This window comes from Pipistrellus kuhlii, unplaced genomic scaffold (genome assembly GCF_014108245.1).
Source record: "Pipistrellus kuhlii isolate mPipKuh1 unplaced genomic scaffold, mPipKuh1.p scaffold_m20_p_18, whole genome shotgun sequence".
NCBI lineage: Eukaryota > Metazoa > Chordata > Mammalia > Chiroptera > Vespertilionidae > Pipistrellus > Pipistrellus kuhlii.
Genome location: NW_023425493.1, coordinates 11,483,371 through 11,509,017, shown reverse-complemented (window position 1 = coordinate 11,509,017; position 25,647 = coordinate 11,483,371).

The following is a 25,647-nucleotide window of genomic DNA, read 5'->3' as shown; positions in this document are numbered from 1 at the left end:
GAGATTTTTCACTAGAGTTTCAATTTCCCCAGATACCCAGGATGTGTAGGGGGTGGAGGGAAGTCACTGGCCACAGATTAAACTTTTCTGGGGGGAAACTAGTCGGGGTAACAGGGGTCACTGAGTGTGTGCTAATAAGCAATTGAAGGCCTACAGAGAGGACAAAGCCACATGCCAGCCGCCTTCCCCTCTGACTCAAGGCACCTCTTGTCAAGAGCAATCTACTCAGCTCTGGAGCTTTAAGAAATAAACATTTTTAATTACACAGTTTATAACCAGATGCATTCCCCTAGTATGCAATTGAAATAACACTGATAAGGCTCAAAGAAATATCCACCTATTTGCTTTCTAAATTAAAAAAAATAATGGATTTTGAGTGTATCAAAAGTCTTTTTTTTCTATTGTTATGACCATAAGTTTTGTTTTTTAATCATTGCTTCCCTATGATCCTCAATTTGTTATGTAGCTTCAAAACTTTTTCCTGTGTGTGTGTGTATACACACATGTATATAGATTATATATATGTGTATGTATACATATATTTTTTAAACTCTTAGAAATTTGTATAAAGTATACTCTTTTCCTATGTGTATGCATATGTATATATTAATATGGGTATTAATATCAGTATTTAAACTACATACATATGTATATATGTTACTAATAATATATAATTAATACCTATATTAATTTATGCAGGATTTTCCATGGAGAGGATTTCACAGCTGAATCATTTTGCAACTTGCTCTTTTACTCGATAATATGTAGTTCATAGGAACCTGTTTTTTCTATTAGAATTGATGGGTCGTGTTCCCTCGTGATGAATTTATTTGGCGGGGCCCCTACTGATGGATATTTGAGGTGGTCCAGCTTCTCACTCTTGGAGACAATGAGCATCGTTAAGCATGTTTCCTGTACTCATGGGTCTGCCTGTGTGGGAAGCTGCTTTTAAGAAGTGTCATGGGGTTTGTGCAACTTAAATTTAAAAGGTACTGCTGAATTGCCTTTCAAAGTGCCAGCTTCCATCCTCACCAACAGCGCATGAGAGTACTTGAAAACTTTTCTCATTGTTAAACTAAGATTTTTGTCAAAAGTTTGTGATGCTTTAACTTGGTTTTAATCTGCGTATATCTGAACAGCAGTAAAGTGGAGTATCATTCCATGTTTTTATTGACCACTGATCTTTCCCCTTCACTGAACTTCTTTTTTTCTTTGTTTTTTTTTTAAATATAATTTATTGATTTTTTACAGAGAGGACGGGAGAGAGATAGAGAGCCAGAAACAGATGAGAGAAACATCGATCAACTACTTCCTGCACACCCCCTACTGGGGATGTGCCTGCAACGAAGGTACATGCCCTTGATCGAATAGAACCTGGGACCCCTGAGTCCACAGGCCGACACTCTATCTACTGAGCCAAACTGGTTTTGACTTCACTGAACTTCTTGTTCAAATGCCTGCCATAACTTTCTCATTTGGGTGGGTTATCTCTTCTATATTAATGTGTGAGAGTTTTTTAAATATATTCTTGATACTAATTATTTGTTTCTCTAAGGCAGTTGCTTTTTGTTTAACTTTGTTTGTGGTATCTTTTTATACCCAGAGGATGGGTCATGTAAGGACACAGCAAGCAGAGGGCCAGTTGCAGGCCAAGGAGAGAGGCCTCAGGAAAAATCAAATTTAATGTGATGCTATTAAATCTTCCAATCCGTGAGCATGGGACTCCATGTCATCTGTGTTGATATTACCAAGAGTGGTGACCAAATTTATCAAGGGTTTAGTTCTAAAAATTTTTGTTTGTTTTTGTTTACTTGTTTTTTATAGTAAACATTTTTATATACATGAATATCGAGATAACACAAAAATATACATACAAATAGATATACATAGGAACATACGTACATAACTCTTGTGTATATACATACACATATGTATTTCATCTTCTTTTTTAAAAAATGTGTTTTATTGATTTTTTACAGAGAGGAAGAGAGATAGAGAGTTAGAAATATTGATGAGAGAAACATTGATCAGCTGCTTCCTGCACACCTCCTACTGGGGATGTGCCCACAATCAAGGTACATGCCCTTGACCAGAATCAAACCTGGGACCCTTCAGTCCACAGGCCGATGCTCTATCCACTGAGCCAAACCATTAGGACAAATCTTACTGCTTCTTGGAACTCACTTATTCCTCATGGATTCACTTTTCTTCTTATTGGAATACATTTTTATTTCTGAGAGGTCTAATTTGGCTAGACAAGGGATTTTTATTTAATCTTTGCAAAAATCCTTAAAGGAACCCCAGTTTTGCAGATGTAGCTACAGAGGCTTGGGGAAGCAAAGTAACTTGCTCAAAACCACATGGTTAACACAAGGCAAACGGGGGTTCAAACCCACCTCCTGCTTGTTTCAAACTCGGACACCGAGGCACTTTCCAAAATGCCAGACTAACGTGGGCAAGTTGACAGAAGGCACTCGGTTGTCAATTTCCTTCTGTCTTGTCTTCCTCTTCTTCCTTTTCCCAACAGTGGACAGAGATCTCTCTCCCTGTGTGTGAATCTATCAGCCAGTTCTGTTTAGATCCTCATGAGTAGGCACTGGGAAAGGAGGAACTTTTCTTGGATCGGGAAATGGTGGAAATGGTGGGTGGGCATGGCTGCTGAGCTGGGGGATCCTCAGAGGGGCTAGAGAGGGCTCCCCTGGATTACTGACTCCCGTGTCTGGCCTGTGATCTTTCAGGGGGTTCCCTCCTGCCTGGGCTCCTCTGTCACCAGTTCCCCTGACCTGGGATCGGCCTGTAACCTGTGGTTTGTGACAGCACAAACCTGGCTGCCCCTGGCTCAGCCTGACACTCTCCACCAGGCCCTGCGGCCTCACTCGTTGGCGTGTGCCTGGCATGGCCACTAGAGAAGGGTCCGGAAGGTCGGTAGGTGGCAAGAATCCTGCACCCCAGCACAGGAGAAGGTGGGAGAGAATCCTGAGCTCCTGAGCATCTGGGGATGGAGCATTCCGCCTTCCTGACTGTGCTTTCCCTCCTCCCTTCCTTGGCAAAGCTAAACAATTAGGTGCATTTGGGCAGCAAGGTCAAAATTAATTTTGCTTCCCTCTGCAATGCAAGTCCAGGGAAGGGAGGGGCCCTCGAAAGGTATTTCCACCTTGGCTTAACTTATTAGGCTGGGAGAAGTGGACTTTTTGTTCTCCTTGGCAAGGTTATTAAAACCCTCAAGGAATGCACAGAAGGCAAATTTAGCTTGAGCAGCCCCGTAGGCCAACAAGACTGAATAACAGTCTAGTTGTTTGTATGGCTGGAGTGTTGGTAAGAGGGAGTTTAGTTTTTTATTTAATATATTTTTATATATTTATGTATTTCAGAGAGGAAGGAAGAGGGAGAGCGATAGAAACATCAATGATGAGAATCATTAATCAGCTGCCTCTTTGCACGCCCCACACTGGGATGGAGCCTGCAACCCAGGCAGGCATGTGCCCTGTCCGGGAATTGAACCGTGACCTCCTGGTTCATAGGTCGACACTCAACCACTGAGCCACGCCAGCTGGGCGGTAAGAGGAAGCTTTTGACTGAGGGCTGCCCCAGGCCTGAGCATCCTGGCTCTTGGGGGCTCCATCCTGCTAGGGTCTGTGGGTGGCTTCTGCTCACCACTCAACCCCAGTGCCTTCCTGTGCCCAGGCCCTAGGTGGCTCCTCCCCCACTGTCTGGGGGACTGAGGAGCTCAGCTGGCCTCTCGCCACGCGGCCGCTGAAATCCCCCGGGTTCCAGCGGGCAGGGGGAAAAGGAGGGTTGAGGCTGGGCGACAGGGAGGGAGGCGGGAGGATGGCACTCCGGGTGTTCCGCTCTGATGCTCTCTGGAGCAGTGAGGCCTCGGCAGGGTGGGGTTTGGAGGGAGGAGACAGCACTGCAACCTGTCGCTGCAAAGGGTTTGGCCGAGCAGCTGGTTCCGAAGCACTAGGGCTGGTTACCCTTCATTACAGCCCCACGGGGCAGGCCGTATTGTCAGAATGGAGAGCCCTCCTCAGTCCTAGGGCCTCTGGTCCCTTCTAAGGGGGAGAGGCCTTTTAAATCCCCTCACCGCCCCACACCCAGCCGCTCAGAGGCAGGAGCTGCTCTTCTAGGCGAGGTGTCCTCCCTGCGGGAGCCCGGGAGCTTTTCCAGACAACCATGGCCATGTTGTCCCTCCTCCAGATCTGGAGCAAGACCTACCAGCCGGCCGGTCTGGCTCCTGCCCACCTCCCAGCCTCACCTAACGCTTGTGACCTTTACACCTAGTCATTGCGTTGATGCAACCCATAGATTATTGAATGCCTACCTCGTGCCAGGTATTGTTCCAGGCCCGCGGTCAGCAAACAGCGGTTCGCGAGCCACCTGTGGCTCTTGGGCCCCTTGAGCGTGGCTCTTCCACAAAATACCACGGCCTGGGCGAGTCTATTTTGAGGAAGTGGCGTTAGAAGATGTTTAAGTTTTAAAAAGGTGGCTCTCCAAAGAAATTTCAGTCGTGGTACTGTTGGTAGTTGCTCCGTTGACTAATGAGTTTGCCGACCACTGTTCTAGGCATTGAGGATACTCCTGTGAGACAAATAAAGTCCCTGCCCTCAGAGGGCCTACATTCTAGTAGGAGAAGGCAGGTAAAATGGATAGCCGGCAGTAAGAATTCAGGGGGAAAGCGACATAGGGAAGGGAGAAGGGGATCCTGTTTTATCAGGCTGATGTGCCTGTGAGCAAATGCCTAAGAGAAGGAAAAGGCAAGTCAGACATCTGGGGAGGGGCATGCCAGGCAGGGAGATCGGCGAGTGCAAAGGTCCTGAGGTGGGGACATGCTTCCCATGCTCAAGAACTACAGGGAGGCCTAGTTGGTGTGGCTTGGTGGTTGAGGGTCAACCTATGAACCAAGAGGTCACGGTTCAATTCCTAGTCAGGGCGCATGCCCAGGTTGCAGGCTCGATCCCCACGAGGCAGCTGATGAATGATTCTCTCTCATCATTGCTGTTTCTATCTTTCTCCATCTCCCTTCTTCTCTGACATCAATAAAAAAATAAATAAACAAACACATAATAACTGGAATCGAACCCAAAACCCTTCAGTCTGCAGGCCGACGCTCTATCCACTGAGCCACATTGGTTAGGGCTCCTGCTTTTGTTTTAAAGACATTTGTAAGTGTCACCCTTCTCCGGGGCGGAGCTCCCCTGGCTCTGCGGGCTGGGAGGTTAGAGGTTTTATAGGGAAACAAGAGCATGGGGTGCGGTGCCAGGAAGCGCAGACACAGCACACCGAGGCACCTCTCCCGGCGATGGCTTCCATGTACAGGCGCTCAGAGGTGACCAGCCCTCCTCCCACACGGCCCACAGCTGCCAGAGATGCCAGGGCCCACAGGTGGCAGCCTGTTGGGACACGGTTGCCACCCGCCTGGTGGTGAAAGATCTGGGGAGGGAAAGCAAGCCCCACACAGAGAAACACACACCTGGGCTTTTTTTCTAGGGAACTGGGTTTCCACCCCAGAGTTCCCTGGCCCCCCAAACCCGTCCTCTCTCCATGGGTTTTACTGATTAACCTTGTCTTTTTGTATCACCAGGTGGTATTTCTGGCAAATGCCACTCATTTCTCAGACAGCGAGACGTCAGGACAGCTTTGGGGGTACCCCTTCTTCCCAGCCTGCTGGCCACCCCAGGCAGAGTTCCAGCAGCAGCTCCGGACTATGGCCCCTGGTCTAGATGCTGCCTGTGAAGAGGGACCTTGGAGGCCCAGCCAGTGTGGCTCAGTGGTGGAGGATCGACCTGTGAACTGGGAGGTCACAGTTTCCATTTCCTGTCAGGGCACATGCCTGGGGGTGGGGGGGTTTGGGGCACGATCTCCAGTTGGGGGCTGTGCAGGGGGCATCTGATCAATGATCCTCTCTCATCACTGATGTTTCTGTCTCTCTCCTTCCCTCTCTGAAATCAATACATATCTATTTAAAAAATAATAATAATAAAGAGGAACCATGGGGTCAGCTGGCCACCCGGCTACTTGCACCTTTAACAGTGCTTGGCGCCCAGTGGAGGCTCAAGAAGTGGGTGGTGGGGAGCGTTAACCATTAGTTAGCACCCCTGGGTGCCGGGCACAGCGCTGAATTCTTTGCGAACACGATCTCCTTAGCCCTCAGAACAACCCTGGGAGGCAGCAAATTTCCCTCTTCACAAAGGAGGACATTACAGTTTGGGGAGCACCTCGGACCTGTCCCCACTCACCAGTCTTGTTAGTGGCAGAGCTGGGACTTGAATGGGCTCCCTGTGCCTCCGCAGCAACTCCGGTGGCATAAAACCCTTAGTGGGGGGGTAATGTATGTGCAGGTGCGTGGGGTGGGGTGATAGTTACGTCGCTGTATCCAGTGCTGAGGGTGTCCAGATCAAGGCGGGCACCCTTGGGTCTGGGTGTGAGAGGGGGACTGGGGAGGGAGGGGTCAGGAGGAGCCGTGGGGAGGAGGGAAGGAGAGGAAACAGGTCGGGGCAGGAGGCGGTGCGCCCTGCAGGTGAGGTGACAGGGGCAGGCTGGGTGACAAGCTCAGCTGGGCCTCTCCAGGTGGCGACGGGAGAGGGTGGAGGGAGGGGCCCCGCGCAGAGGTCACAGCCGGGCCTGTCAGCGCTCAGCCTGACCCAATGGCGGCTGTTGTTTTTAGATGCATCAGTCTGGCTCGCCCTAGCAGCTTCCTGCTTTCTGAGGCCTTCCCTTCCTTGTTCCCAAGTCTCTGGGCTAAGAAAACACGGCATGCCCACCTGACCGACTCCCCAGATAGAGCCCGTGAGGTCCCAGCACACAGTGAAGTGAGAGAGGAGAGGGGAATGTCATCCAGCACTTATTGAGCATCTGCTGTGGGCTGGGCACCACCCCAGGTGCTTGGGATACTGAGTGACCAAAACGCGACCCTGCCTCAGGCTGCTTCTCCTGGGGGCTGGGCGGGCAGTGCCTAACAGGAGAAAGAAGTGAACTAGATAACAAAAGAAAGACAAAGAAAGACAAAGCCGACCGGCCAGTGTGGCTCAGTGGTTGATCATCAACGCCAGCAGAACCAGGAGGTCATGGTTCAATTCCCGGTCAGGAGTTAGGACCCATGCTCAGGTTCCAGGCTTAATTCCCGGTAGCGGGCAGGCAGGAGGCAGCCAAACAATGATTCTCTCTCATCGTTGATGTTTCTATCTCTCCCTCTCCTTTCCTCTCTCCGAAATCAATAAAAACATATTAAAATAAACGTGGGTTGTTTTTTTTTTTTTTTTTTTTTGCTTGTTTGCTTGTTTTTGTTTTTTTAAAGACAAAGTAGAGCAGAAAAGGGGACCAGGAGTGCCTGGGTGGCGGGGGCCGGGGCTCATTTTGGCTGCAATCTCAGCAGGGCTGTCAGGGAAGTGAAGGAGTTAACCATGTAGTTCCCAGGGAAAGAGGGATCCAGGTGGGGGGTAAGGACCAGGTGAAAGTGCTCAGGCCCCAGGGCACGAGGCGGTGTCTGAGCAATCGCAGGAGAGGAGGAGCTGGAGGGGAGCGGGAGCGGCAGCTGAGAGAGGAGCAGGCGCTGGGGAGGAGCGGGCGCTGGAGGGGAGCGGGCAGTGGAGGGCTTCAGGAGCCGGAGAACAGAGACCCTTTCTGAGCCCAGACGTGGCATGACCTGGCTTCTGTGTGTAACGGACCCTCCTGCTCTGAGAAAAAGGCGGCAATGGAGACCAACGGGAGCCTGGTAGGAGACGCAGGTGAGAACTGACGGGGCCAGGGCCAAGGCAGAGGCAGTGCCGATGGAGGTTGGACTCTGGATACAGTGGAGGGAGGAGCCAGGGGGACCTCCCTGGGACTGGATTTGGGGATAAACCAAGGAGGGAAAGGAGACCGTGGGTATGTGACTTGAGCAACCATCACTGAACGGGCAGAGCCCAGGGCAGTTTGGGAGGGACGAGCAGGATGCATTGCGTCTGGCTTATTGGTCACGCCAGCTGGCCGGGCCAGGCGGGCAGGTCGGCCCTGGAGTCGGGACTGCCCTGAGTGGTGGCTGTAAGGGTGTGTGGGTGCAGACGGAGGAAGGACAAGGGCTGGGCCTCCGGGACTCCGGGGTCGAAAAGCCCCCAAGAGGAGGAGCCACCCGGAAAGTGGGAGAAAACCTGGAGGGCTGGTGTCCTGGAAGCCAGGAGAAGGGAGAGCTCCAAGAACGAGGGAGGGGATGATTGTTTCAGCTCCCGAGTGAGGCCAGCCGCGTTGGCTATGCCCGAGCTGCCAGTCCCTGCTCTGTACATCGGGGGTCACGATGCCCGCTCCCAAGGGGTGCCATGAAGATAAAGTCACATCACGTACCTGGGACACAGGGCACTTGGTTGGAGAGCTCTTCCCAAATGGGAGCTTCTGTGGGAGAATCCATACAGATAATAATGAAAGAGAAAGTGAAATTGTATCCATGACGACGATGATGATGTCCATGCCTCAGGAAAGCATGTCGGAGGCAGGCCCTGGTGGTTGGGAGGACCCCCTGGCTGAGTGCAGGATGAGCTGAGTGGCCAGGGGACCAGGCAGGCTTCCATGGTTGTGGGGGGGACTCACAGGGAGGGGGTACTGGATGTGGAGATCGGGGGGCTGGGGGAGGAAGGACACTTGTGTGAGGAGGAAGCCACAGGGGCGGAGTAGGGACTGGTGGGGCCTGCTCGATGAGTAGGGTGTATGGGTGTGTGTGCTCAGGGAACAGGGACGGTGGGCAAGCGTGGACAAGGGGGGGAGGTGGTACATAGTCAGTAAGCAGGCTGCCATCCCCGGGGGGCTAGTGTCCAGCCCCTGTACAAACCCTGCACCCCCACCGCCTCCCCCAGAGCAGCCTCCCCCCACTCTGCATTGCAATGGTCTTTGCTGTCTCCGGACCTAGCGCCCTGTTTGGGGGAGCACATGTGGTGCGCAGGAGGCTGAGGGAGAGGGTCCCCTGGGCCATGCAGAGCAAGTCCCCCCAGCACAGAGCCCAGCTCCTGGAGGCTCCCAGGGCCTGGACTGGACGCAGGCTTGCCCCTGGGGCTGCTGTGCTAAGGCCTGCCTCAGTGCCTGGGGAACCCCCCCCCTTCCTTCCCGCCCCCGCCCCCCATCACCCCCCAGCCTGTAGGAGCCTGAGGTCCAGGTGCTTAGGAGGACCCTCTGCCTGTCCCCGCTCCCAGCCCCCCACCCCCACCCCCAGGGCCCAGGCACAGGAGGGCTGGGCTCCCTGCAGACACTGCTCCAGGCACAGATGCCATCCCAGGTGGCAGTTTCCTCACCTTCTTTTCCTCTGACCTTGGGGCCTTCCGGTTCCTCCCTGCCCGGGCCTCCCTCCCTCGTGCTCAGATAAGGAGCTATTTTTGCCAGGCACCCCTCCCCCGCCTGTCCCTCCGGTGCCCTGATCCTGCGCGCGCTCGCGCGTGTGGCTTTCTCAGAAGCAGATTCCTAAAAGGCCCTGCCCTTCATGGACAGACAGGCAGGGGTCACCGCAGGCCGGGGGCACACGGGGGCCTGTACCGGCCTCCTCAGCGCCCGCCCTCCGGTGCTGGGAAACGGGGGGGGGGGGGGGGGGGGGGGGGGGGGGGGGAGGCCAAGGCCAGGGCTGCCCGATGAGACAGGAGGCCCAGGCACAGCTCAACTGCACACAGTCATGAGTGGTTTTTTACTATAACTATGTCCCGTGCAATATTTGGGACAAAATTATACTAACGAACCATTTTCTCATTGACCTGAAATTCACATTCGGCCCCCTGCCTTGCTCTCTATGTTGCTTCTATTTGCTTGTTTTGGGGGGAAATCTGGCAACCCCACCGGTTGCTGGGCTTCCCCACCTTCCAGCTGCGTGCACCTCTCCGAGGTTCCCTTCCCTTGTCTGCCTCGAGACTGGTGGAAGCATGAGATGCCAAGTGCTCCGCGTACGGGACAGCAGCTATTATTGTCCCTGGCTGGGATCCCACAGCCGGAAGGCAGAGGGCCGGCATTCACCCTCCAGGTCCAGGCGGCCCGGTCCCTCAGGACGCAGCCTGCTGCACCCTCCCTGCGTCCGAGCCCACCGGCCCTGGAGGACCGTGGGCAGAGGCTGCACGTTCTGGGCTGGACACCCAAATCCTCCAGACAGGAGCCCTGTGGGATCTAAGAGGAAAGGGATGAGCCAACACGCATTCCGCGCCTGGTACACACCTGGCACTTTGTTCCAAATGCCATCCTTTCCAAACGGTTCCTTTCCCTTTGGCAGCAAAAGATACACTCTTGCCGAAACCGGTTTGGCTCAGTGGACAGAGCGTCAGCCTGCGGACTGAAGGGTCCCGGGTTTGATTCCCGTCAAGGGCAAGTACCTTGGTTGCGGGCACATCCCCAGTAGGGGACATGCAAGAGGCAGCTGATCGATGACTCTCTCTCATCGATGTTTCTAACTCTATCTCTCTCTCTTCCTCTCTGTAAAAAATCAATAAAATATATATATTTTTTTTTAAAAAAAGAGAAAAGATATACTCATGGCAACCAAAGAGAAGGCCCCTGCTGCTCCCTGTTGGTGTTGGGACCAGGGTTCCTGAACTTCAGGGCTCGCTCTGACCCTCCCCTTCCCAGGAGGCCTGGGGACAAGAGCAGGTTTTTCCAGCCTGTGCTGTTTACTGACCCTTTCCCTCTGCCTAAGACACAGCCCTGCGCACATCTGCGGAATGACTGGGAGGCACCGATCACAACAATGGCCGCTGACAAGGACTCAGCACTTACATTGCCCCAGAAGTGCCCTAAGCACACACACTCCTTCCCCTGTCTTCATACAACACCACTGGGAAACACAGAGCAGGCAAGTAACTTGCCCCAGAGTCACACAGCTGGTAGGTAATTGTCTAGATCTGGTTGGCCTGAGTTCCCAGTGGGACCACCTGTTTTTAATCCCCAAGGATATGTTTCCAATGATGAGAGAGAGAGAGAGAGAGAGAGAGCACGCGCGTGAGCGAGCGCCCGCGCGAGAAAGAAAGAGAAATGGATGTGAGAGAGAGAGAGACATCCATTGGTTGCCTTCCACGTGCGCCCCTATCGGGGACTGAACCTGACGGGGGAATCTCAGTGTACAGGACGTGCTCCAACCACTGAACCTCCCAGTCAACAATCTTTCACACACTCTGCAGGTGTTCATGGCCCTGGCACCTGCTCCTCTCTTGCTCCGTGTGGCCTGCTTGGTGGCAGCCCTCCCATTCCTCTGGCTTCTTCACTGCTGACTCCGTCTCCTTAAGGACAGGGGGTGTCTCCTTCCTCTTCATTTCCTCCGTGTCCAGTTCGGTGACCAGCCCATTACTGGGCCCCTCGCCACTTTCCTGGCTGTCTTTTCCCACAGCCCCAGGAGGTGGGAAGCACGGGTGCAATCACCTTCTCCCCCACTGACCACCCCGGGAGCAGGCCCAGAGAGGGGAAGACGGGTCCCGGCAGGAAGAGCGGGCAGCATGCAGACCTGGGCCTCCTGAGTCGGCACTTTGCTGGCCAGGGCCCGCTGGGGGGGGGGATCGATGCTCTCCAGTCCACGGGTTCTGGCTGCTGCCTGAGGTTTTGGGTGTGGGGGAACCACCACCTGTTAGAAGTGGGCAAGGGGAAAATATAGGCATGACATGGTGGGTGGAGGGGGTGGGGGGGGGGTATGGGGACTGGACTCGGGGATCCAGCCCAGGTGTCTCAAGGGAGGCTGTGGGGGCTGCTGCTTGGAGCTAGAAAGGTCTGAGTGGGGATGTTTGCATGGAAGGCACACGCTGGCTGGGAAAGGCTTGTCTTGAGTTTTGAAGGCGGGACGTGCCCTGAGTCGGCAGAGGTGTGGGAGTTGGAAGAGCTGCGAGCAAGGCCCAGGCAGTGGAGCCTCTTCCACTGTGTGTCCTCCAGGTGTGCGGCAGAGCAGACAGAATGCAAAGCATGTAGCCTGTGGTCGAGGCTGTGGCCCCAGCCTGCAGCCCAGTCTGTGCTGCTGAGGAAACCCCCCATGCAGTCCCCTGTGGCTGGGGGATGTGTTCCTCGGGGGCAGGCTGGGAGGGTTGGTTTGCAATGAACAGAAAACCTGCAGACTCACGGCCCAAGCAAGGAAAGGCAGCAGTTTCCCGGGAGAAATGTATCTCAGCGGAAAGCAGGTCAATGAGAAAGATGGCCCTTCTCATTGGCCATCGAAGGCGTTCTTGGGTAGATTTATACTGGAACCTGGGAGTAGTGGGGAGAGGCTATATTCATTCACTCATTCATTCATTCACTCACTCACTCACTCAGCAGGTATTCATTGCAATTCCACTATGAACCAAGCACTGAGCCAAGAATACACTGGGGACAAGGTACCTGTCCGCTTAGAACTTCCCATTTAATGGGGGCAAATATTAAAGAAGCCTTGCTATTACGTCATTACTGTTAGCTGTCAGTGCTCTGAAGGAAAAACCCCTGGATGCTATGAGAGGAAAAAAAAAAAAAAAAGGAACTTTAGTCTGGCAGTCAAGGAAGGCTTCCTGAAGGAAGTGGTATTTTAGCTGTGTCCTGGAGGGTGTCTAAGAGTTCATTTGGCCGCTTGCTTGCTTTAAGTAGGGAGTGAAGAGGGGCTGAGCAACAAGCATTCCAGGCCCAGGGCATGGCCCGGGGCCAAGACCTTGGAACAAAGGAGTGTAGCTTCTGAGTGAAGGTCATGCATGCAGGGCTCCCGAGTGGCTGGTGTCTAGACCTTTTACTCTGGGTGGGAGGCACCGCCCCACCTGCAGCACCCGCTGGTCTGACGGGGAAACAATGGAGCTGGACCGTGCGAGCAGCCGTCCACTCACTTGCAGCAGACAGGGAGGACTGAGTGGGGATGTTTGCATGGAAGGCACAAGCTGGCTGGGAAAGACGTGCCCCGAGTGGGCAGAGGTGTAGGAGTTTGAAGAGCTGTGAGCAAGGACAAGGCAGTGGAGCAAGCACACTTGAAGTGGGAGGTGGGTGGATGACTCCGTTTGGGTGTGTGTCTGCCTCTCCAATCAAGCTGAAAAGCTACTCTTCATTTTGAAATCAAGCAGCCCAATCGATCCCATTTAACCCATAGAAACAGCCCTTTGAGATAGGTATGACCAGTGGTGGGCAAACCTCAGCTCAACGAGCCACATGGAGCTCCTGAGCCTCTGCCACTCTGATGGCTAATGAATTTTCTGACTACTGGGTAAGTTTACGGACCAAAGAAAAAGAGTTCAGAGGAGTAAGCGACACAGACAAGAGGTGATAGGACCAGAGTCAGACAAAATGTGCCCGTCCGGTAGCCCATGAACCTTCCAGCTCACTTGCCTTCCTGGTGACCTGACATCGGAGGAATGGGCCCTGCCTGCTCTGGGGAGGCGCGCTCTGAGCTAAAACCAGGTTTAGCCACTTGCAAGCGTGCCCGGTACCGAAACTGTGGGAGCAGAGCTGCTGGTGCACACCCCGCCTCCTTCCCAGCCACAGAGGAGCGGCTCAGGGACCTTCACTGGAGAAGGAAGCACAGAGGATGTAGGGTCTATCTGAGATCCTTCCTGTGTCTCCTGTGCATTGTCTACGAGCCTCGATTGATATCACCAGAGCTGGCTGGGGCTTTGTGTGTGTGTGTGTGTGTGTGTGTGTGTGTGTGTGTGTGTGTGTTTCATTGCTATATCCCCAGTCCCCACAGTAGCATGTGGCATATAGTAGGCACACCATACGTTTTGTGGTAAGAAATCTCTGTGTGGGTGGTACAGAGTGTTAAGGGGAATTTCACACACACAATCCCTGCCCTCTGGCAGTTTGCCGCCGAATTGAGCATAACACAACACACATACACAAACATGCACACCTTCCAACACGCACAGGAAGCCAGTCACTGAGTTAGCTGAGACTCCGGGCAACAGCTATTCTCTCCCTGGGCCATAGATGATAAAAACAGTGTTTGTGTTTAATAATACAGACTTGGGGTAGGCTTGGGCAGCCAGCTCATTTTCCCCAGCAGCGAAATAAGCAGGAACAACAAAAACTAAACCAAACAAAACCATAGAACCATCTAATTTTTTAAAATATATTTTATTGATTTTTTACAGAGAGGAAGGGAGAGAGATTCAGAGTAGAGAGTTAGAAACATCGATGACAGAGTCATCAATCAGCTGTCTCTTGCACACCCCCTACTGGGGATGTGCCTGCAACCAAGGTACATGCCCTTGGAATCAAACCCTGGATCTTTCAGTCCACAGGCTCTATCCACTGAGCCAAACCGGTTTCAGCAAAACCATCTAATATTGTGTTGCCTACTTTTTGGAGGTTTTTTGTTGTTGTGTGTGTTTGTTTTTTGTGGGTGTGCAGTGGACTGTAACTTACATAATGAAGTTTACACATCTCGAGGGTCCAGCTAGATGTGTTTTTACATGTGTTGCAGATGTGCTATCTCGTGGTCAGAAAAACGTCCGGTCAGAAAAACATCTCCCATCGCCAGCACCCGGGGCCTTTCTCATGCACTCTCCCAGGAAACAGCCCCACCTCGGGCAGAGGTGCTGCTATGTGTTAGCTTGCCTGTTCTTGACCTTCAGAGGAATGGAATCAGATCTTGGATACTCTTTGGCGTCTGGCTTCCTTTGCTCAACACTATGTCTGTGAAGCGCATGGATGCTGCTCAGCATAGCAGTTCATTCTTCTTCACTATGTGTAGATTATACATATATCAATTCATTACCCAATCTCCCATTGATGGGCACTGAGGTTATTTCCAGATTGGAGCCGCTATGAATAAAACTAAAAGGAGCACTCTTGTATATGTCTTTCAGTGAGCAGACACACTAATGTCTATTGATTATTCATAAGAAGTGGACTTGCTAGGTAGGCTTATATTTAGTGTTAGCAGATTTGCCAGAACGTTTCCCAGGCTTTATGAATTCATCCTTCCAGCAGCAATATCTGAGAGACGGGAGTGCTTTTTTTAAAAAAATTTTAATATATTTTATTGATTTTTAAGAGAGAAAGGGAGAGAGATAGAGAGCTAGAAACGTCGATGAGAGAGAAACATCGACCAGCTGCCTCTTGCACACCCCCTACCGGGGATGTGTCCACAACCAAGGCACATGCCCTTGACCGGAATCAAACCCGGGACCTTTCAGTCCGCAGACCGACGCTCTACCACTGAGCCAAACCGGCTTCGGCAGGGAGTGCTTTTAATGTCAGGAGTATGCTGCCTTGTCCCCCTCCAGCTTCCCTGGCCGTTTCCCATGAGAGAGGACCGAGACACGGGGAGCAGAGTCAGGCTTTCCACGTCCTGGTGAAGCTCTCAGGGGTCCACTGGGAATCAAAGATTCCTCAGGAGCCGAGGGGGGTGGTGGTGGGAGGTTGGGAGGAAGGGGGTCTGTTGGGTAGGGCTTCTCCACAGTTGGCCCATGAGACAGTCCAGGTGCTCTGAGAGCTGTCCCATGATGCCCTAGTGCAGTGGTCTGCAAACTCTTTGGTCCACAGAGCCAAATATCAACAGTACAACGATTGACATTTCTTTGAGAGCCAAATTTTTTAAACTTAGACTTCTTCTAATGCCATTTCTTCAAAATAGACTCGCGCAGGCCGTGGTATTTTGTGGAAGAGCCACACTCAAAGGGGCCCAAGAGCCGCATGTGGCTCGCTGCTCCTGGGTCCTGCTCACTGCTCCCCCGGGCTCTGCGGTGGGCAGGGCAGGGACCCTTTCCCAAGGTTCCAGGTCCGACATCTTTGGTGATCCCTCCCGCTGGAAGACCTCTGACCGCCCTGGAGACCCACCCCAAGTGGCTTTTTAACCTTTGACACTGGCTCATGCACTTCCTGTCCCGGGCGAGTCAGGCTAGAGGGTCTCAGGGCTTTCTCCCTACCCCGTGGTCTGGGCCGAGCTCAGGACAGAAGGAGGCTGGGGAGCAGGCAGGACCCTGAGGAGCTTGCACTGCTGGTGGCGAAGGGGAGGCAGCCGTGGAACAGGCCTGGGGCAGGGCTTCCGGCCTGTGACTGTGAGGACAGGTGACAGCTCTGTTTCTGTCCCTCCTTGTGGCCTGAGACAGCTCCCTATGGGAGCAGGGCCCAAGGCAGCTCAAGGAAAGAAGCAGGGTACAGGAGACTGCTCCATCTAACTCTCCAAAGGCTACATTCTACACTTGGCTGATTACCTCAGGGCTGATATCCATCCTCCTCTTCCTCCTCCTTTTCTTCTTCTCCTCCTTCACTTCTTCCTCCTCTTCCTCCTCCTCCTTCTCTTTCTCCTCTTCCATCACTTCTTTCTCCTCCTCCTCCTCCCCCTCCTTCACTTCTTCCTCCTCTTCACTTCTTTCTCCTCTTCCTCCTCCAGTTCTTCTTCTTCCTCCTCCTCCTCCTCTTCCTCCTCCTCCTCTTTTTCTTCTTTTCCTCCTTCACTTCTTTCTCCTCCTCCTCCTTCACTTCTTCCTCCTCCTCTTCCTCCTTCTTCTCCTTCACTTCTTTCTCCTCTTCCTCCTCCAGTTTTTCTTCCTCCTCCTTCTCCTCCTCCTCCTTTTTGACAAAAAAAAAAAAAATTAAAAAAAAAATATATATATATATACACACACACACACACACACACACCATGTGATGTGCTGATATTCATATAAATTGTGCAGTGATTACTATATCCAAGTCCACTCTGCTTCTGTACCATGAATCCCATTCTCCGCCTCAGGGCCTCCCTCCCTGGTGGCAAAACAGCGTGATAGAAGTGGCAATCATAGTAACAGAGTACACCCTTGCCATGCACTGCTTGGGGAGTCTGTGGACTTCCCTGAGGTGCCCAGGGGTCTAAAGCTTTTGCAATGGCATCACAGGCAAGGCTCCCCTATGCTCCTCCCACCACTGTGTCAGCTCTGAACCCAGGAAGAGGCCCCTCATGAAGGTGCCACAGCAGAAGCTACAAACACACCCGGTTGTTTCTCGAACTCCCAGTCAGGCAGTGGGCAAGGTGGGTAGGGATGAGGAAGAAGGGGGGGGAGTGTGGGGGAGAGGGAAGGCAGAAGAAAGCTCCCCCCCCCCCCCAGGCTGTTAGGTGGGGGAGAATTTAACAAACCTCCCTGTCTTGGACTAAGGATCATTGGACCCTGGTGGGCGGGACCCAGAGGATAACTAGGTGAAAGATGTGCTCATTTGCATGCTATTTTTGCACAGCATTGGCATGTTTTTCATGTACTGGCTAGAGTACAGCCTGGGGAGAGTCCCCAGGCCCCATTCTCTCCTCTCCCTTCTTCTCTGAGGTGCTGCCACCCCCGCCTCCACACACACACACCCAGCCCTGGGTTGGGGCTGCAGAGGCTGCAGAGGTGGGGACCACGTGCCTGGAGTCTGAGCAGGAGATGGGCCCCACGGGGAGGAAGCCAAGGTAGGGGTGGGTGTGTGGGAGAACGGGAGCCTCCTCGAAGGATGAGGGTGGGGCCCGGGGGCCTGGGAATGAGAAGCTTTCTGGCTCCCGGCCTTTTCTAGACCGGGCTGGAAGGAAGGAAGCCAGATGGGGCGCCTCTTCCTGAGAACGTGGGGTCTTGTTTCCTGCTGCAAAGCAGGCTTTGACATCAAACACCTTCCTTTCCCAGCGGCCCTGGTTCAGCCACAGCGGTTACAAAGGAGCGGGGCGGAGGGGGCCCTCGGGGACAGGGCCCTTTGTCCCTCCCCGATGCTTCCACATGGCTGGCTGGGCTCAAGATCAAACAAGAGCAAGGGTCCTGCTGGGGCTCCAGGTGGGCCTGGGGTGCCAATCCCTGGCTGGCTGGCTTCTGATTGGTCAAGGGTGGCTAATCCCAGAATGCCCTGGGGCAGGAATTGGGAACCCGGAGAAGAGATTTCACCCTTACCCTGTATTGGGAGGTCCTCCCTCTCTGCCTATTTCCTTCCTCTCAGTTTTCTTTGCTCATTCTCTTGTCATCTCTGTGATTTTTTTTTTAAAAAAAATCCTGAACATCTAATTATAACCCCATAGCCCTGTTAGCCTTCCCAGGCACTCCCCCTCTGAGAGCAAGCCTCCCCACCCTTGCTGTTGACGGGCTCACTCGGCTCTGCCTTGGGCTCCTGGAATCCTGGGCCCACAGCCTGACAGGCAGATGGGCCAGGGGGCAGCCGGAGGGCAGCGGGCGGGAGCCTGCCGGGCTGGGGAAGGCTGGGCACACCGTGTGGCCCCCAGGGCTCCAGATGCAGGAATGGCCAGCCTGCACCAGGGGCTGCCCGTTCAACTCCTGGGAGCTGTTCACGTCTCCTGAGGAGCAGCCGGCAAAGAAGAGGCGGGAACCAATTCCCAGAACCAGGAAACCACCTGGCCGCCTGGCACAGCCTCAGGCGGGCAGACCCAGGTGCTCTTTGCACAGGCACAGTCTGTCCCAGGCACCAGCTGCAGGCACAGCCCAGGGCTGGGAGGCGTGGATAGGATCTGCAGACGCAGGGAGGCCTATGCAAGTCTTCAGGTGGGAAACCTACTAGACTCCAGCCAGGCCTATGCTCCCGGCTGTTTGCCTTCAGGCAGAGCTCCCTCTCCTCCTCACCTTTGCAGTCTCGCCCCCCCCCCCCCCCCCCCCCCCCCCCGACAGTGCACCTGGGCATCAGGGAGCCCATCCTCCCTGCTTTACTCTTGGTAAATCTTGACCAAGTGGGGCCAAGGGACCTATCTGACCTCATGCAGCTGATCAACACATCTCTTTTGAGTTTGGCATTGGGAGCTGACAGAGGTTTGGGTGACGGGAAATCCCGCAGACAGAGCCCTAAAGCCAGGCCTGAGCTCACCCTCAGCTCCGCCTCTTTCTGAACGTGCCCTTTGGCACAAGTTCCTGAGCTCCCTTTCCCTTTAAAGCCGGAGTGATCCAGCCCCCGGGCCAGCATCGCTGGAATGAGGTACCATCAGAGGCCGGGCATCCAGGTTACCCGGTAAGAGGTTCTGCAACTATTTGATAAGGTGGTAAAGCAGTTGGCCACAAGGCTACTTGGTGACTCCTCCCTTTGCTCATTGCAGGGTGGGCGGGGATGGGGAGGACAAGGGTGTGTCACTAGCATAGTAGAGTGTCTGGGTAGGTGGAATGTGGGATGCAGATAAGAAATTACTGCTGTATGTTACTGGTGTCACAGGAATGACAGAAGAGCAGCACTGAGCCCAGATGATGTGTGTGGGGGGGACGAGGAGGTGGGGAGCGGGGGAGTGTCGGCACTGAAGACTTCCCAGAATTTGAAGGATGAATAAAATGTAATCAGTCAAAGAGGAAGGGAAAGGAGATTCCAGCTGAGGGAACTGCAAAGGCAAGACCTGAGGCTAAAGACAGCGGCTGGTCCCTTTGGCCTGAGGAGGTGGCCGGGTGGCCCCGGGAGGGAGGGTGTGTCTGAAGGAGGGCGGGCTTCGACTTTAACTACAGCCACACCCACACCAGCCTTCTCAACAGAAGGGCACGTGTAGAAAATAATGGACTTTGCTCCAGTTTATCCTTTTCTTCTCAAAAGTGTTGCTTCATTGTTTGCTATTTTTAAAAAAACAAAAAACTTTTGCCTTTATTAAAGGTCACTGGCAAATAGGTTTGGCACAGAACTAGGATCCTTGGTACAAAAGAAAGAAATTCAAATTCAAACCTAACTGAGAAATGCAAGTCCATTTACCAAGGGCTTCATAAACTGCTCTTTGCCCTAGCCAGTGTGGCTCAGTGGGTAGAGGGTTGGCCTGAGGCCTGAAGGGTCCCCAGGTTCGAGTCTGGTCAGGGGCACAGGCCTGGGGGGCAGGCTCAATCCCCAGTAGGGGGCAGGCAGGAGGCAGCCGAAAAATGATTCTCTCTCACCACTGATTTTCTAGAGCTCTCTCTCCCTCTCCCTTCCTCTCTAAAGTTAATAAGAATACATTTAAAGAAAATAAAATAAATAAAAACATCTACAGTGCCATGTGTGACATATGAGAAATATATATTTAAAAAATAAAAATAGCCAAAACCGGTTTGGCTCAATGGATAGAGCGTTGGCTTGCGGACTGAAAGGTCCCAGGGTTCAATTCTGGTCAAGGGCATGTACCTTGGTTGCGGGCACATCCCCAGTGGGGGGGGTGTGGGAGGCAGCTGATAGATGATTCTCTCTCATGGATGTTTCTAACTCTCTGTGCCTCTCTCTTCCTCTCTGTAAAAAATCAATAAAATATATTTTATAAATAAATAAATAAATAACAATAAACTACTCTTTGGGCCTTAAACCTGGAGGGTACCCCAGCCCTTCCCCTCCCCCCAAGTTAGAGATTCACTCCCATTATGCTATTAAGTACTTAACACATTGCTATTGATTGTTTTCAAAGCTCTGGCTGATATTGTGGGTGGGGAGGGAAGGGTTCAAAGCAGGGGTCCTCAAACTTTTTAAAGTGGGGGCCAGATCACGGTCCCTCAGAGAGCTGGAGGGCCGGACTATATGAACTACTAATTCCTACTGTAACACCTCGGCTGCGCTCACTGCCCAAAAAACCTGGCGGGCCGGATCAGACTCCTCTGCGGGCCGATGTGGCCCGCGGGCCGTAGTTTGAAGACCCTTGGAAAGGGTTTCATTCATTCAGATTGATTCAGCAACGGTGTGCCAGACCCAGGTCTAGGTGCTTGGGGATGAGGGCTGAGTAAGACAAGGTTCCTGCTTTCCTAGGGCTGACACCAAGTTTTCAGGCAGGAAACACCCGGCCGTCCTGACAAACATGGCAGAGTAAAGTGGGCAGAGCCTGGCATTTTTAAGTCAGACCACACCTGGGTTTGAATCCCCCTGTTTGAACTCAGCCATGTGACTTCACCCCTTTTAGGTCCTCCAGAGTCAAGTGAGAGAGCCTGGCCAGGGGGCTCTGTTGGTTGGAGCATCGTCCCAGGCACCAAAAGGTTGCAGTTTCAATTCCATATCAGGGCACAGACCTAAGTCGTGGGTTCGATCCCAGTCGGTGGGCCTATAGGAGGCAACTGATCGATGCTCCTCTCTCTCTCTCTCTCTCTCTCTCTCTCTCAAAATCAATGAAAATATGTCCTCAGGTGAGGAATAAAAGAAAAAAAGTAAAATAGGAGAAACAGAACCTACTTCACAGGTAGCTTTGAACATTAAATGAGATGAAGATTGTGACGGGGCTTGACAGAAGACTGGTATACCATAACCCTCAGCAAGTGATAACCACCAGTACCAATGTCTCTGGGACAAACTCGGAGGCTGAGAGACTGAGCAGGAAAGAGGCTTTACTATGGAGCAGAGGCTGGTAGTGAATTTAGGGGGAAACAGACCCGCTCACTCTTCAGAACCACTGCGAGGAAGGCTCTCCAGGGTTCAGACTGGGTTTTGTTTATCTTATATGTCCAGCGTCCAGCACATAATAAACACGGCCCTTCGATCTTGGCCAGGGCTCAAGCCTGGGAACTGGGTGCCAGACAGTTCCAGAAAGACTCTGTTCCATGGGCTGCTGCTCGAGCCAGAGAAGTTCACTGGACCCTGGGGCATCCTCGGGAACGGGGTCACTTGTGAAATAAGCAAACAGGACCTGGAAAGCCAGCAGCACATTTTTGGGAAGAGCAGGCGGGGGTGGCCGGGGAGGATCAGAAAACCTTGGGGAGTGGCCTGGAGGGTCCGGGCCACACAGTTCACACCTTTGACCTTAACCTTCCTCAGGCAGACTGCCTCACCTGTGCCACAGCGGCTTCCGTAGTTCATTCTTCCTCTCACACAAGGATGAGGGCCTAGTCTCCCACCTAAGAACAGACACCTCGGATGCTTAGGATGGTCTGTGGTTTGCCCAGGGCAAGGACAGCCAGGGTCCCAATAAAAATGCCCCGTGGCCAGTCTAACAGAGCCAGAACACTCCCCAGATTGGGAAGATTTTTCTTCTGGTTGTGGGGGCTGGCCGCAGGCAATGCCTTATCCTCATGCTCACCGAGTCCGGGAATGTTAGCGCTGGATGGAGCTCTGGCCCAGCCCTCATTGAACCCTCAAGGACCCGGAGTCCCAGAAAGGGGGGTGACTTGTCGCTGAGGAGCAGTGAGCTGAAATCAGAACCCACACCAGCTGGTTCGCCGCAGGCCCGTGCACACGATTTGCACATGACACACACGTATGATCTCCGAGTGCCTGTCTGAGGCATCCAGCTGCCTGGTTCACGCTGCTTTCGGGATGTCTGAAAGGCTCCCCCAGCTCAGTGTGTCTGACACCGAGCACCTCACCGTCTCCTCAGCCTGGTTCTCTCCCAGCATTTCCCCACCCCGTGACCGGCACCGCCTCCCCACGTGAGCAAGATGGGGGGAAACCACCACCTTCTTATCCGCAGGCGGCCGCCTGGGCCTCTTTCTGGAACAAGATGGGAAGCGAGTGGCGAGATGCACGTGACCTTGGTCTTGCCACGAACCTTATCTCCTCGTGGTTTCCTTTCTGTGTTCCCAAAGAGGGTCACCGTGTGCGCGTGGGGAGAAAGACTAACGTGACATGGACAGCGTGACCCTACCGTGGTGTTTAAACCACTGAAAAAGAGTAACAGCAGATAGTGGGATCCAAATAAACTGCCTTTCTTCTCATTTTTTGGTAAATTTCTCACTGGGAATATCTATTTCTTGGTAGAGAAATAAAAAGTCTAAAAATTTTTCTGAATGTATATCACACACACGTTTAAAAAAATGGAAGGTCAGCCGAAAGCGGTTTGGCTCAGTGGATAGAGCGTTGGCCTGTGGACTGAAGGGTCCCGGGTTCAATTCCGGTCAAGGGCATGTACCTTGGTTGCGGGCACATCCCCAGTAGGAGGTGTGCAAGAGGCAGCTGATCGATGATTCTCATCGACGTTTCTAACTCTCTATCCCTCTCTCTTTCTCTCTGTAAAAAAAAAAAAAATCAATAAAATATATATTTTTAAAATGGAAGGTCAGACACTCCATAAGGAAACCATATTTCCCCTCTGCCTGGGACCTTCCTGAAGGCAAAACCCATTTCACTTCCTCTCTCCATTTCGTCCCTGCGCCCACGGCGGCCTGTAGGAGGCAGCTGACCCGGTGCTTCTCTCTCTGTCCCTTCCTTCCCACTCTTTCCGTTCCAGGGGGCAGGAAATGTAGCGCTAATTCGTTTAGGAAGGAAAGGGAATGGAGATGTATCCAGAGCTGGACAGTTCCAGGCGTGGAAGCTCCCGGAATTCGAGGGATGTCCTCAGAGCTTGAGGGCATCTTTCTCTGTTCCCTGCCTTGGCTCTCCGCTCGCCTGTGGTGGCAGGGTGCCCACCAGCGGGCTCAGGTTCCTATGTTCTACCAGAGAGCTTTCTCTCTCCCCCTCCCCCCCACTGTTCCAGCAAAAGTCTCCGTGCAGATTCCTCTTCTGATTGCTGTGGCTGGGGTGTGGGGCGAGGGGGGGGGGTGGGGTGGTGAATCTCTTACTGGCCAGGCCTGGGCCAGGTGCTCACTTCCGGCGATGGGACCCCCAGGTATCTTACAAACTACAGGTAGGTGGGCCAGAATAAGGGGGGGAGGAATGACGAGCAGGCAAAACAGGAGGTGACCCCCAACACGCTGAGCACCCAGCTCTGCCCATAGTAGGTGCTCAGTCCCTGGTAGGTCTCCACCTGGAAGCAACAGGCTCCTCTGAACATCCAGGGAGAGGGATGCTGGGGCCCTGTGTGTCCCAGAAGGTGACGGGAGGGGGTGCGTGCTCACCCAGTGGCATGGAAACGGCCCTTGAGCTTCTAGGAGCACTGCATGCCCAGGAGGCCGAGCTCGGCAGCTGGTAGAACAGGGCCCAGACTGGCTAAGCGGGCGGCTCAGGGTGCTGGGAGCGCCTGGAGCTTTGCTCGCCTCCCAGCCTGGCCCCCGGGCCCCAGGTGCTCAGGCAGTGCTGACCAAACTCAAAGGATCCAGCTTCTTCCCAGGCCCGTCGAGGGTGTAAGACGAAGAGGAAACATGGCGATGTGAGGGCAGCTCCCAGCATGAGGGGAGAAATGTAACAACACAGGGCTGGGCCTCGACTTTGGATCCTCATGTGCCCGCCTCCATCAGAGACCGTCTGCACACCCCCTCTGCACCCGGGTCCAGGCCGGCCCAGCCCTCTCTGCTTCTCTCCACTCTTCTGTCACCTCTGCCTTCTGTGGTCCCAGCCCATTTTTGCTTATTTTTTAAAAAAATATGTGTTTATTTATTTATTTATTTATTTATTTATTTATTTTGAAGGAGAGAGGAAGAGAGAGAGGGAGAGAGAGAGAGAGGAAAGATTGATGCAGAAGAATCATTGATCGGCTGCCTCCTGCACGCCCCCTACTGGGGATCTAGCTGCAACCCAGGGCATGCGCCCTGACCAGGAATCGACCTGGAGACCTTTTGGTTCATGGGTCAACACTCACCTACTGAGCCACACAGCCAGGCAGGCCCAGCTCGTTTTGACCACATGGCCTGGTCCACCACCCACCGCGTCCAGGAGTCCCAGCTCACTACCTGCACTGCCTTCCTGCCCAGGCTCAGCCCCTCATCTTACTAAAAGGGCACCACCAGGCTAGGCTGGCACAGGCCCCCTGGGCCAAATCCCTCCGCGGGAAAGGCCCCAGGAAGCCTGGCCCAAAACGAGGAGCAAGGCTGGTGCCTACTCCTCTTGGGTGGGTGTTCTGCAGGCAGCTCCTTGTCCAAAGCCTCTTCCCTGAGGCGGGAGGGGAGGCGGGGAGGGAGAAAGTGACGGCGAGGCCAGGAGTGAGGAAGTGAGAGGCGATGGAGGCTGGAACCTGAGAAGCCGGTGCTGAGAGGCCCGGGAGCGGGCCAGGCAGATACGGGGCTATCGGGTCACACCCAGCTGGGCAACTCCCCAGGAGCTTCCGGGAGAAACTGACTGGCGCTGTCACTGGACCAGCACCAGGCAGTGAGCTCACAGGGCAGTGAGGCACCTGGGCGAGCCAGCCTCCTCCTCCCTCTAGGCCTCTTCCTCCTCCCTGCTCCCCTACCACACACCTCTCCCTTACATTTACATTCTCTGGTTCCATCCCTCCTCCTCTTTCTTCCTCCTCCTCCTCCTCTTTCTTCTCCTCTTTCTCCTCTCTCTCCTCCTCTCCCTTCCTCCACCTTTTCCACCCCTTCCCCCTCCCCCTCCTCTCCTCTGTCCCTCCTCCTCCCCTCCCTTCCTCCCCCCTCCTTCTCCTCCTCTTTCTCCCCCTCCCCCTCCTCTTTCTCCCTCCTCCCCCTCCTCCTCTCCCCTTCCCCCCTCCTGCTCCTCTTCCTTCTCCTTCTCCTCTTCTTCCTCCTCCCCCCTTCCCATCCCTCTCCTCCTCCTCCTCCTCCTCCTCCTCCTCCTCCTCCTCCTCCTCCTCCTCTTCCTCCTCTTCCTCCTCCTCAGAGGGGTCCTTGGTCTTCCTGCTGCCACCGAGAAGCCACTGGCCCTGCTCCAGGCAAGTCCTCAGTAACATTTAATGAATGAATGGATTAGTGAATGGACTTGGTGTTATCTGATGTGAAGTCCATGGCAGTGCTCAGAGGCAGCTCAGACGGCTGCTATCAGTGTCATTTTCTGCTGGGGAACAGAGATGCAGCACCGAGAGGTGAAATGCCCTCACATGGGTATGCAGCCACCCACTGGGCTCAGAGCACAATGGCCCCAGCTCCTTCCCTGGTGCCCATTGCCCGGCTTTCACCCCCTGCACCCTCTCAGCCACTCCGTGGGGCTCAAAGGGTCAGGCTGGGGGCAGGCCTGCACCCTACTCACTCTGGGCCGTGGGGACAATCCGGCCTGCTCTCTCTGGTTGCTGTTATAGCGTCATCTCTGGGA